The sequence below is a fragment of the Lithobates pipiens genome, unplaced genomic scaffold (assembly GCF_037356315.1).
Source record: "Lithobates pipiens isolate NorthernLeopardFrog02 unplaced genomic scaffold, aLitPip1_a1.2 Scaffold_16, whole genome shotgun sequence".
Lineage (NCBI taxonomy): Eukaryota > Metazoa > Chordata > Amphibia > Anura > Ranidae > Lithobates > Lithobates pipiens.
The window spans coordinates 510,850,322-510,863,594 of NW_027507748.1; positions in this window are offsets into that span (position 1 = coordinate 510,850,322).

Sequence of the window (13,273 nt, forward strand, 5' to 3'; positions counted from 1 at the left end):
ACGTGTTTCCCATGTTTAGAACAGTCCCTGCACAAAATGGCATTAAACGGAAATCACATCATTTAAAACTGCTTGAGGTTTTAATGTTATATCTGGTTCCTGCAATATGGTTGAAAATCATTGAGAAAAATGGCATGGGTAGCCCTCCCTGCCCATTACCAGCCCCTTTGGGTCTTGTACGCATATTAAGGGGAACCCTGTACCCATATTAAAAAAAGGAAATGCGTGTGGCCCCCAGGCCCTATATACTCAGAACAGCAGTATACAGGCGGTGCAAACAAGACAGGGACTGTGTAGGTTTGTTGTGTTAAGTTGAATCTGTTTGTAATTTTCAACTGGTACATTTTTAAAGTGTAGCTCCAGTCAAAAAAACGATTTTTAAGCTTTTTGGAAAACATAGGGAAGGGTTATCACCCCTGTATAATTAGTTTTGTCGTACATCTTTTTTCATCTCACTTGCTGTTGTCTCCTTCCGTTTGCAAGTAGGAGATGTTTGTAAGTTGGATGTTTGAAAGTAGGGGCCTGCCCTATATGCTCTGCAGAAATGGCGGAACAAGGTGTTGGTTTTGCCACAACATTGTAAGCCCTCAAAGTGACTCTTGGTGGGCGCTGGAGCGCCCTGCTGTGAACGATTATATCAAGAATTGTAATTACATGCCATTGTTGAACAGTGGTAGAAAAACTGACCTTTGGTGGTTGTGGTGCTGGTGCCACAACACTATAAGTCCTCACAGTTACTCTGGGTGGGCACAGGAACAGGCCCTCCTGTGAAATATTATATCAAGAATTGTAATTACATGTCCCTGTTAAACAGGGGCAGAAAAATTGGGCCTTAGGCACTGGTACTGGTGCTGGTGCCACGACACTGCAACCTCACCCATATACTCTATTTTTATTGCAGGAATTAGCCCTGCTGCAATGCATTGCATCAAAAATTGTACTTAAACGCCCCTGTTAAACAGGGGCAGAAAAATTGGGCCTTAGGCACTGGTGCTGGTGCCACCACACTGCAACCTCTCCCATATACTCTAGTTTTATTGCAGGAATTAGCCCTGCTGTAAAGCATTGCATCAAAAATTGTACTTAAACGCCCCTGTTAAACAGGGGCAGAAAAATTGGGCCTTGGGCACTGGTGCTGGTGCCACCACACTGCAACCTCTCCCATATACTCTATTTTTATTGCAGGAATTAGCCCTGCTGCAAAGCATTGCATCAAAAATTGTAATTAAACGCCCCTGTTAAACAGGGGCAGAAAAATTGGGCTGATGGCATCACCCAGAACCAGAAATGTTCTTCCAACATATCAGCGGAGGAGGAAGAGGATAGACAAGCAACATAACAGGACAGTCACTCAGCATCAGCATAGGCAGTCTTGAAGGGATGTGATATTAAAAAAAAAATGATTCGGTTACATCAGCTTCAGGTGCTTGGTAGCTGTGGGTGATCCAAGACTGATTCATCTTGATGAAGGTCAGTCGATCAACTGATTCGGTGGACAGGCGCACCCTGTGATCGGTAACAAAGCCACCAGCAGCACTGAAGGTGCGTTCCGAAAGAACACTGGATGCAGGACAGGCCAGTAGCTCAATTGCATACTGTGCAAGCTCTGGCCAGTGATCCATCCTTAAGACCCAGTAAGCCAGAGGATTTTCGGTGGGAAAGGTGTCCAAGTCTCATCTTGCCCCTAGGTATTCCTGCACCATGTAAATCAGACGCTGGCGATGGTTGCTGGAACCGATCATACCTTGGGGCTGCGGACTAAAAAATTGTCTGAAAGCATCAGTCAGATGGCCACCTTCTCCACCGCTCCTTCTGACCGATGCCTCAGCAACACGTTGTCCAGGACCAGGAGTTTGTAACCTCCCAGTCTCTGGGAACGCGTTGCACAGACCTTTCTGCAAGGCCTCCCGGAGATGTCTCATCCTCTGCTCCCTCTGCGATGGCACGATAAGGTCGGCAACTTTACCCTTGTACCGTGGATCAAGGAGAGTGGCCAGCCAGTAATGGTCCCTCTCCTTGATCCAAAGAATACGAGGATCCTTCCGCAGGCTTTGCAGGATCAGGGAGGCCATGCAGCGTAGGTTAGCTGAGGCATTCGGTCCGGAGTCCTCTGGGTCACTAAGGGCAACATGATCTGCAGCTACCTCCTCCCAGCCACGTACAAGTCCACGTGTTTCTTAAGACTGTAAATCATCCCTACAAGACTGCTGCTGCTGATGCTGAGTGCCAGCCTCCACCTCCATGCTGACACAATCATCCTCCTCCTCCTCTTCCTCCTCCTCATCCTCTTCCTGTGTGATGGGTGGCACAGCAGGAACACTGTCTGAATAAAGGGGGCCTTGAGAGGCAAGGAAGTCCTCCTCTTCCTGGGTCTGTTCTGCCTCAAGTGCCCTGTCCATTATTTCACGCAGCGTATGCTCCAAGAGGTGGACAAGAGGTACAGTGTCACTGATGCATGCACTGTCACTGCTCACCATCCTTGTGGCCTCCTCAAACGGTGACAGGACAGTGCATGCATCCCTGATCATGCCCCACTGGCGTGGTGAGAAAAAAACGAGCTCCTCTGACCCTGTCCTGGTGCCGTAGTTGCACAGGTACTCATTGATGGCTCTCTTCTGCGTGTGCAGCCGCTGCAGCATGGCCAACGTTGAGTTCCACCTGGTGGGCATGTCACATATAAGGCGGTTCTTGGGCAGGTTCAACTCCTTTTGGAGCTCAGCCAGCCGAGCACAGGCATTAAATGATCGGCGGAAATGCACACAGACTTTCCTGGCCTGCTTCAGGACATCCTGTAAGCCGGGGTACCTGCCCAAGAACCGCTGCACCACCAGGTTAAGGACGTGAGCTACACAGGGCACATGGGTCAGTTGTCCCTGTCGGAGGGCGGAGAGGAGGTTGGTGCCATTGTCGCAAACCACCATTCCTGGCTTAAGCTGGCGTGGCGTAAACCACCTCTCGGCCTGCCCCTGCAGAGCTGGCAAAACATCCGCCCCAGTGTGGCTCCTGTCCCCCAAACAAACCAGCGCAAGCACAACATGGCATCGTTTTGCCTGCGTACTTACGTAGCCCCTGGAACGCCTACGGAGCACCGCTGGTTCTGAGGACAAAGCACTGGAAGAGGCCATGGAGGAAGAAGAAGAGGAGGGGGTGGAGGAGAGAGGTGTGTCACAGCCAATAGTAGCATTTTGGAGGCGTGGTGGCAGAACAACCTCCAACATTACTGCACCTTGTCCTGCATCCTTCCCAGCTGCCAGAAGAGTGACCCAGTGGGCCGTGAAAGACAGGTAACGTCCCTGTCCATGCCTGCTGGACCATGAGTCAGCGGTAATATGCACCTTACCGCTGACCGCCCTGTCCAGCGAGGCAAGGACATTGCCTTCCACATGCCGGTAGAGAGCCGGAATCGCCTTCCGTGAGAAAAAGTGGCGTTTGGGGACCTGCCACTGAGGAACCGCACATTGTACAAACTCACGGAAGGGGGCCAAGTCTACCAACTGAAAAGGCAGCAGTTGAAGTGCTAGCAATTTAGCCAAGCTAGCATTCAACCGCTGGGCATGTGGATGGCTGGGAGTGAACTTCTTTCACTGGTCCAGAAGCTGGGGCAGGGACATTTGCCTGCTATAATTGGACGTGGGTGTACCGCTAGCAGAGTGCCCGGAAGCACTTGGCTATGACACACCTAATTCTACACCTTCATTCCTCTCAGAGCAGGTTTTAGAGAGGACTGAAGGTCTAGTGGGGTTGGAGATGCCAGCTGATGAGGAGCAAGGAGAGGTCCGCTTTGTTCTTTGGTGTGGGTCTTTGAGGTACGCTTGCCAACGAGCTGCATGGCAGGTCAACATATGTCTGGTCAAGCATGTGGTGCCCAAACGGCTGATGTTTTGGCCACGCGAGATACGCTTGAGACATATGTTGCAAATAGCAGCGGTGCGATCTGATGCACTCGTCTCAAAAAAGGCCCACACCAAAGAACTTTTAGAATAACGTGCAGAGGCAGCGCCCTGAACAGGCAGAGCTCTGCGTTGTGATTCAGTCAGTGTGCTGCCCCTAAGCTGGCCCCGGAGGGCATCCTGCCTCGTTGGACATGTGCCTCCTCCTCCTCCTCTCTCCTACCAGGCACCCACGTGGAGTCAGTGCCCTCATCATCCCCTCCCTCTTCATCGCTGTAGCAAACCTGGCAATATGCTGCAGCTTGTGGAACATGACTGCCAGATTGCTGTCCTTCTTAAGCATCCCCTCTCTCTGCGCTCACGCTACTGCCTTCCTCTAGCTGAGTGTCATCATCAGAGCCTACAAAACACTGGGCATCCTCCTGGAGCATGTACCCAACACTGTGCTCAAAGAGTTCAGGAGACTCCTCAGGAGGACGTGGTGGGTCTAGGGAAGGAGTCACTGATGATGACATTGAGACGAGGGAAGATGATGCGTTGGCAGCTGCTTTGCTAGTACCCTGAGACTGGGTGAGAGAGGATGAGGAGGATGAAGAGGGCTTGGTCATCCACTCTACCAAGTCATTGGCATATTGCGGTTCAACATGTCCAGCTGCCAAAAAGAAGGACAAGTGTGTCCCATGGCCACGTGTTGATAACAATGCACCGCGTCCACGACCAGCACTGTTGTCTCTAGACACAAAGCCTGCTTGCCCTCTTTTATCGGCTCGCGCCTGTCTGCCTCTCCTTGCTGGCCTTCCAGACATGGTAATGGCCTGAAGGGAGTTTGGTAAAACAGCAGTTGGGTAGTATATATTGTGCTGGAGGCACACAACACCCACTAACTCCTGCAGATGCCTTTATTATAGAACACCAGAGATAAAGGGGTATACTGTAATGGAGTCACACAACACCCACTAAGCCCTGCAGATGGCTCTATTAGAGAACAGCAACAAAGGGTAGATACAGGTGTATATTGTGCTGGAGGCACAAAACACCCACTAACTCCTGCAGATGCCTTTATTATAGAACACCAGAGATAAAGGGGTATATACAGATGTATACTGTGCTGTGCTGGAGGCACACACAACTTCCAATAACTCCTGCAGATGGCAAGTGGGCTCAAATAGAGAAGAGCTATGCAGGTGGATATAGCGGTGTGTACTGGGTACAGAGCACGCAGACAGCACGCACAAGCTCCTATCACTACTGACTGCAAGCTCTATTATAAAAGATAGATCACTAGCTATATAGGTGAGGTGAATATAGCGGTGTATACTGCGGTCAGGGCACGCAGACAACAACCACTACAGAAGAGCAAGATCGAAAATCGGCCGATAACGATCGGTGTATACTGTGTTGAAGGTACACAGAACACCCACTAACTGCTTCAGACGCCAACACACTACACAAGGCCGCCACGCTGGCGGCCTTATATAGTGTGGGGCGTGTACTACACAGCCTGAGCTATTATTGGCCACAGGCATCCTGCCAGTGGCCAATCATGGCTCTCCTCGCTGCTGGCGCTGTGATTGGCCAAGCATGCGGGGTCACAGTGCAATCATGAGCCAGCAATGCACTGCGATGACGCAGTGCATTGTGGGCCGTGAGCGCCACACGAATTTGGCGCGAAGGCCCCATAACGTTCGGAATTCACCGAACGGGCGAACAGCCGATGTTCGAGTCGAACGTATGTTCGACTCGAACACGAAGCTCATCCCTATTGGTGAATGTTAACGCTCATAATTGATAGCAATATTTCTCTTAGGACCAAATGTTAGGGAATGATACATTTGTCTTCTGAAAGGCAAGCATTATTTGTTACATTTGCACAAATGTTGAGGTGTTCCCAAAGAGATTGATTGAAAAGACCCCTAAATATCAGAATTTTTTCCAAAGTTGACAAAGTGATTCATTTAGTAAGTGTTAAGTTAAATAAGATGCTGACTGTCTCCTATGTTTTCAATTTTGCAGTGCAAAAAATGCAGTGCTTTAAATAAACAATGACACTAGTGTTCTAACACAGAGCAAAAAATAGCTAACAATTGAACAAAGTTCAGCTTTTTTTGTGTCAAAAAAAGAAATACTGTATTTGTTAAAAATGTGGTAAATACACTGGAACTGAAATACCCATTTGGGTACTGGATACAAAGTGGTGGGGGGAATTATTGGTGTTACTTATCAGGTAAAAGAAGCAAAAATGTGAAGTTCTGTTTCACGTTTTTCAGGTTTTTAAAATTGCCCATTGGTGGGTTTTGCTGCTTACAAGTGCACTAACATTGTGGCAACCATTGTCTGATTCAAAATGCCACAATTTTGTTTCCCAATATGACACAATTATTGGGAAGGTTGTACCCATCAACAATACATCATGTCAGTATAGACACTTATGTCTTTAGCATCACAGGCCATGTGCCTTATGGCATGGGTGTGTGTGCTTTGTATGCACACATAGCAGGTGCTTGGTCATGCATTCACACTCTTTGCTGATGTTGGCGTAAAATCAGTCAATTAAGGCCAAGCTCTGCATGGGTTCAGTGCCATGTAGTCTTCAGTAGCAATCTGTAATTCATGATCTGTGATGTTCTGCACCATGCTTTATGCCTGTTGTTGATCCAGCTTGATTTCTTGACACTTACAACATGGCTGACCTTCTATTGGGGATCCCCAGTTTACCACTGAATAGGCAAAGTGGGGATGAGTCATGACTATGATGATGCTGGTGGCCATTAGCTTTCTTGCCCTTGGGGAAGATGTCATCTTTAGCAGTTGTAGGAATACCACCTAAATGTATCACTCTCTATTGCTGCTGGAGGTTTAAACATAATTATTCCAAAAGGGTTGGATATTTAAATAAAATGCACCAAAAATATGACTTGTTTTTGCTGGAATTGTTTATTCACTGGCATCAAGAAGCTAAAAAGTAAAGGTAACTTCTACAGTGTTAAGTTTGCACTACAATCCTCTGTCCTTTCCTCATGTGGAACTGAATTATTATAATATGCCAGATGTGCATACACCTGCTAACTACATTAAATACATTAGTCATGAGAGAAAGGAAAAATAGACAAACTGCAATTTTTTTATTTGCTTGATTATAGGTATGCAGATTCAAGCAGTCCCAAGCTAGGCAACAGTGACTCCAATATTTGTTAATTGCTGATTGTCCTGATTTGATTATTACAAAAGGATGCATGAAGTATATAATAACACACATAGGTTGGACTCGATGGACTTTTTTAAACCTCACCTACTATGTAACTATGGATTTCTTAACTATAGCCAAAGAAAAAAGTGTTTATATATTGTGCTGTGAAATAATAATTTACAGTTTAGCAGCCAACACAGCTGTAGACAAAAAGCATGGAAATACAAAAAACAAAAATTTGTGTAGTGCTATACTGCAAAAATATTAAAGTATTAAACATACAGTTCCACGTCACTATCGACAGTGTCATGCCCGGGATCCAACTGGGACCCAATTTCTCATTATAGAAAAATATATTGCTTCTTGGAGGGGAGGGGCCAATATTAGAGGTGCGTCCAGACTAGAAACCTTCTGGATTTACGCACTACAAACACATCATCCTCACGGGATGAATGTAGAATGGGATGTTAATTCGTTCATAAATAGAGCGGAGGAGCGATTATACATAGATTCGAGGAATGATTTTTTCATTGTACATTTGCATATTATTTTATTCCATTTTATTTATTTTGTATTTCCCACTTTTTATTTTTATTTTTTTATTTTTGATATTATTATTCTTGGTCTTGACATTATATTTACCTATTTTACATTGTCCTTGAAGGTGGACAATGGCATTCATGAGTACATGAGTATATATATATATATATATATATGACTAGTAATGCAAATATGTATTATATGGTGGGGTTGACACGCAGTAAAAGTTTGTCAGTTTCTGTCAGGACATGATCAAAAGGATAAAATAATGTTGAAGGGATCTCTGTAATTTTTATAATTTTATATTAAAATTTCATAATGTTATTAAATGTTAGTCTTATGATTATAATATATATTAAAATGTACATGATGACCCCATTTGATATGCAGCTGGTAATGAAAAATTAGCTCGTGGACAGCTGATGAGGAATACAGTCATTTATTAATATTAATGACAATTAGGGATGAGCTTCGAGTTCGAGTCAAACTCATGTTCGACTCGAACATTGCCTGTTCAGCGAACAGTGAACAATTTAGGATGTTTACGGCAAATTCGAAAAGCCGCGGAACACCCTGTACAAGTCTATGGGAGAAATCTAATGTGCTAATTTTAAAGGCTAATATGCAAGTTACTGTACTGTCCTAAAAGTGTTTGGGGACCTGGGTCCTGCCCCAGGGGACATGGATCAATGTAAAAAAAAAAGTTTTAAAAAGTATGCCTGTGAAGGGGCGCATGTTTCCCGTGCTTAGAACTGTCCCTGCACAAAGTGTCATTTCTGCAGAATTTTTTTTTTAAAATCACTTGCGGCTATAATGAATTGTCGGCTCCAGTAATACGGAGAACACTCTTTGAAAGTCAGGTCTGGTATGGATATTAAGGGGAACCCCACGTCAAATTTAAAAAAAAATTGATGTGGGGTTCCCCCTAAATATCCATACCAGACCCTTCAGGTCTGGTATGGATATTAAGGGGAACCCCACGTCAAATTAAAAAAAAAATGACATGGGGTCCCCCTAAAAATCCATACCAGACCCTTTTTCCGAGCACACAACCTGGCAGGCCGCAGGAAAAGAGGGATGGGGTCAGGTGACGGGGGGCCCCGCCCTCCGCATATAACAAACGTCAGGCCGCCGGGCTCCCTGCAATGTCTCCTCCGTGGAGACAGAAGATGGATGGATGCGCTGCTCTGGATCAGATCAGCCATCGCTGGACCCCGGAGAGATGATCATCCGTCGCTGGATAGCAAGAGTGGATTAACACCACTGGAATCTTCTTTTATTTTTTTTATTTTTAATAAAGGAATTTTTCAAAAGTGTGTTTGTCTTAGTTAACCATTTTTTACACTTTCTTTGTGAAATGGTAGGGGTACTTTTGTACCCCCTTACCATTTCAAACAGGGGGGGCCGGGATCTGGAGGTCCCCTTGTTAAAGGGGGCTTCCAGATTCTGATAAGCACCCTGCCCGCAGACCCCCACAACCACCGGCCAGGGTTGTGGGGATGAGGCCCTTGTCCCCATCAACATGGGGATATGGTGCTTTGAGGGGTCACAGACACCCAAAGCATCCTCCCAATGTTGAGGGCATGTTGCCTGGTATGGTTCAGGAGGGGGGCGCTCTCTCATCCCCCCTTCTTTTTCTGTGGCCTGCCAGGTTGCGTGCTCGGATAAAGGGTCTGGTATGGATTTTTAGGGGGACCTCACGTCATTTAAAAACAAAAAAATGTGATGCGGGGTTCCCCTTAATATCCATACCAGACCTGAAGGGCCTGGTAATTGAATTTAGGGGAACCCCACGCTTTTTTTTTATATCAATGACTTTCAATGAGTGTTCTCTTTATTATGGGAGCCGACAATTCATTACAGCCGCGAGTGATTTTAAATAAAAAAAAAATCTGCAGAAATTACACTTTGTGCAGGGACAGTTCTAAGCACGGGAAACATGCGCCCCTTCACGGGCACACTATAGACACCCCCCAGGTATGAAATTTAAAGGAATATTACACTTTTATTGGTTCACTTTAATCATTATTAAAATTACTGCTCCCGAAAAAACAGCCGTTTTTAAAACTTTTTTTTGCATTGATCCATGTGTCCCAGGGCAGGACCCAGATCCCCAAACACTTTTTAGGACAGTAACTTGCATGTTAGCCTTTAAAATGAGCACTTTAGATTTTGAACGTTTGAGTCCCATATACTTATAATAATAGAGTTCTAAAGTTCACACGAAGTTTAGGTCTGTTCGCAGGTTCTGGTGCGAACCGAACCGGGGGGTGCTCGGCTCATCCTTAATGACAATCTAGCTACTGTATATGCAAAACTCTATTGACGTGCGATATACCAAATACCAAGTCTTTTCTGGTACTTTTTATTTACAAGTTTTACAAAAAAATTACTTATAACCTTATAACATTATGTATATATTTTTTAGCAGAGACCCTAGGGAATAAAATTGCAATTGTTGCAAATTTTTATGTCACACAGTTTTTGCGCAGCATTTTTTCAAATGCAGTTGTTTGGGAAAAAATACACTATAATGAATTAAAAAAATATATACCCCAATTACTTTGTAAAATATGAAAGATGATGTTACATCAAGTAAATAGATATCTAACATGTCATGCTCTAAAATTGCACACGCTCTTGGAATGGAATGGCAACAAACTATGGTAGTTAAAAATCTCCATAGGTAGCACCTTAAGAATTTTTTACAGGTTTTCTGTTTAGAGTTATGGAGGAAGTCTATCACTATTATTGCTATTGTGCTAACGTTCATGACAATACCTCACATGTGTGGTGAGACCTCCATTTATATATGCCGGCATGGAGGGATGGGGGTGCTTTACTTTTTTTTTTCTTATTTATTTTATTTTTTATTTTTACATTGTCCATTTAATTTTTTTTCACTTTTATTCCTATTACAAGGAATGTAAACTTCCCATGTAATATAAATAAGGAACACAGGTCCATTTTGTGGTAAGATCTGGGGTCAAATCTCTCCTTTACCTTCACTGTACAAGCAAAAGATCCCCCAAAAAATTGATCTTTTGCTTTAAAAAAAATGTTAACTTCCACCCTAGATTGGAAGTGACATTATGATTTCACTCCGGTCCTCCAAGGTTATAGAGTCAATAAGAGATGATCTGCTCTCTGTTCACCTCTGTGACCAGCTGGTCACACCATTGGATCACTCCTCAGGCACGTTGGTAAAAATAGTAAGATTGAGAAACACTGGTAGACAGCTATATGGGGGTACATATGAGAGGCAAGTGATTAAGATGATAGTTGATTCTGATTACAGGATTTTCCTGATAGTAGCAGTAGGTAGATAGTCAGGTATACTTTTATTACTAGATGACAATTCTATGTAATTTAAGAGTTTTTACTTTGGTGTTTAAAATAGATAAAGGTCTTACAACCATACATAGATTTTATTGATTAATGGTAGAGACCCTCCAACACCAAGACATATCTATCTAATCAAAAGAATTTTGTGTTTTTAGATCTCTCTTTACAAATCGCTTCCAAAACCCTAAAAAAAAATGAGCCAATATTTTAATTCAAACAGACACATAAAACAAACAAAAATTATTTGTTTTAACAAATGTGAATTTCAATAAATTTAGGCTTTGTCATTGGTTCTACACATTATTGTATTCCTGCCTTATATCATATCTGTCCAAAACTGAAAAAGTCACACTTGCCAAACCAACCTCTCTGTGCTTCAAAGTACTTAAGACTTTTGGCAGTCTCCATAAATAAATAAAATACAATCCTTGCTGAATTCTTTATTGCAGTTTTGTAGAACTTGCATAAACTTTGACTTTATGAGAAATCATAATTTGTATTTGTAACAGGCACAAAATAAAATGTCATAAAGTGAAGAGATTTTAAGATGGTGTTTTCTTTTGTTTTTATACCTCACAACAGACAGAATTTCATTCTCCCCTAAATTACATGTTTGCTAACTTAAAAAAGGAGTATATATAGAAATTTATAGAGTTGTGAGAAAATTCACTATTAGGATCACATTGCCATCCATGATTTTTACCTGGCATCTTTCTTTGTAAAAAATTGCATGCATTAGAAAAATATGCAAAAATACAGGTAAAAATGATTGGAATCATAATGTAGGAATATGTGGGATTTTGTAATTTTTACACACCCCGATTGCCCTTGGGGTAGTTTTGCAAAATATGTTGGGCTGTAAATTACTTGGCAGGGAAAAATAAAGCGATATTATTCCTTCACATAAAAGTTCATGCATAGTGTCACGGTTGGTAGCAATAAAACTTAAATCAAATTTCTTGTCAGTACTTTTTCATAGCTTCCTCAGCTTTATTCCTCCAGTAGACAGCTTAATGAAATTTGACTCTGTAACATGTCCACTTCATTCCTATAGAGTTTATGTCATCTTCTTCACATCAGTAATGATAGATCTGATCTCACAGCCCAACGAATACCCATTTCATGACAAATGAAATTACTTTTTCTTCTGCCTATTTCACACTACATATCAGTTGGCTATTCATTTGTACATTTAACCAATATATTATCCACTTGATACAATGCCAGAAATTTGTTCTCATTTTACTGTTTAATAAAAGATAACACCAAATTGAGGCCAATAACTGCTATAAATCAAATATAACTAAGAAACATAACAAAGGTATTTCAGCTAGTTATCATATTTCTATGTTAGCATTATAAAGCTACATTCAAACCTTTTATTTTTTATATTTTGGCTGAAAAAATCTCCTGGAATTGTGTATTGGCAATAATTCTGTGCATCGAACTGTAAAAAAGGAACTTGAAGGAGAACTCCATAAAAAATCATAGAATTCGATATTAGATATTTTAAATAGAAATACAGTATATTTTAAAAGGGTTACTGATATAATATTCACATTTTGTACATTTTATATGATTATTGCTTTTTCATGTTTACTAATTCATGTTTTATTAGTGTATTAGTTGCAGAGATTAGTCACTAGAATGAAAATCAATTCTATAATGCAATAATTCTGCCTCTTTTCATAATAACTGCAACTTACATGCCTGATAGATGGGGAAAGGTGTATTTTTTTTATTTTGATAAACACATTAACCACTTCTCAGCCAGCCTATTGTCAAATTATGGCTGGGTAGGACCTTTGTTGTTCTTGGTGGACTGGACACAGCCAATGACTGATCACTGTACTGTGATCACTGTGGCCAATCACAGCAGCTTATGTGGAACTTGTAAATAACGAATGGCTTTGATTCCTGCCATTCATTGTGTACAATTGTGTTCTTAGTGTTCTGTGACTGGTCACAGAACGCATTTAAAAAAAAAAAAAAAGATAAAAGGTACATTGTTGCATGACGGTGCAGTTGTCATTCAAAGTGAGACAGCGCTGAAAGCTAAAAAAGCTAAAAAAAAGCCTGACAGGAAGTGTCGTATTGAAGTGATTAAAAAGTGTCCTGGTCTGTCAATTTGTCACAGGGTCTAAAAGTGATCAAAAATACAAACTTTTGAGTTGTCACTAGAATGAGAATTGAGGATAGATCTACCAATAAAGATATTTATTTCAGTTGCAATTGTGTAAGAGAGATTTCCTGTTGTTTCTTGAATTTGACGAACACCACAAAAAATCAAAGTGTTTTAACCATTCTTTTT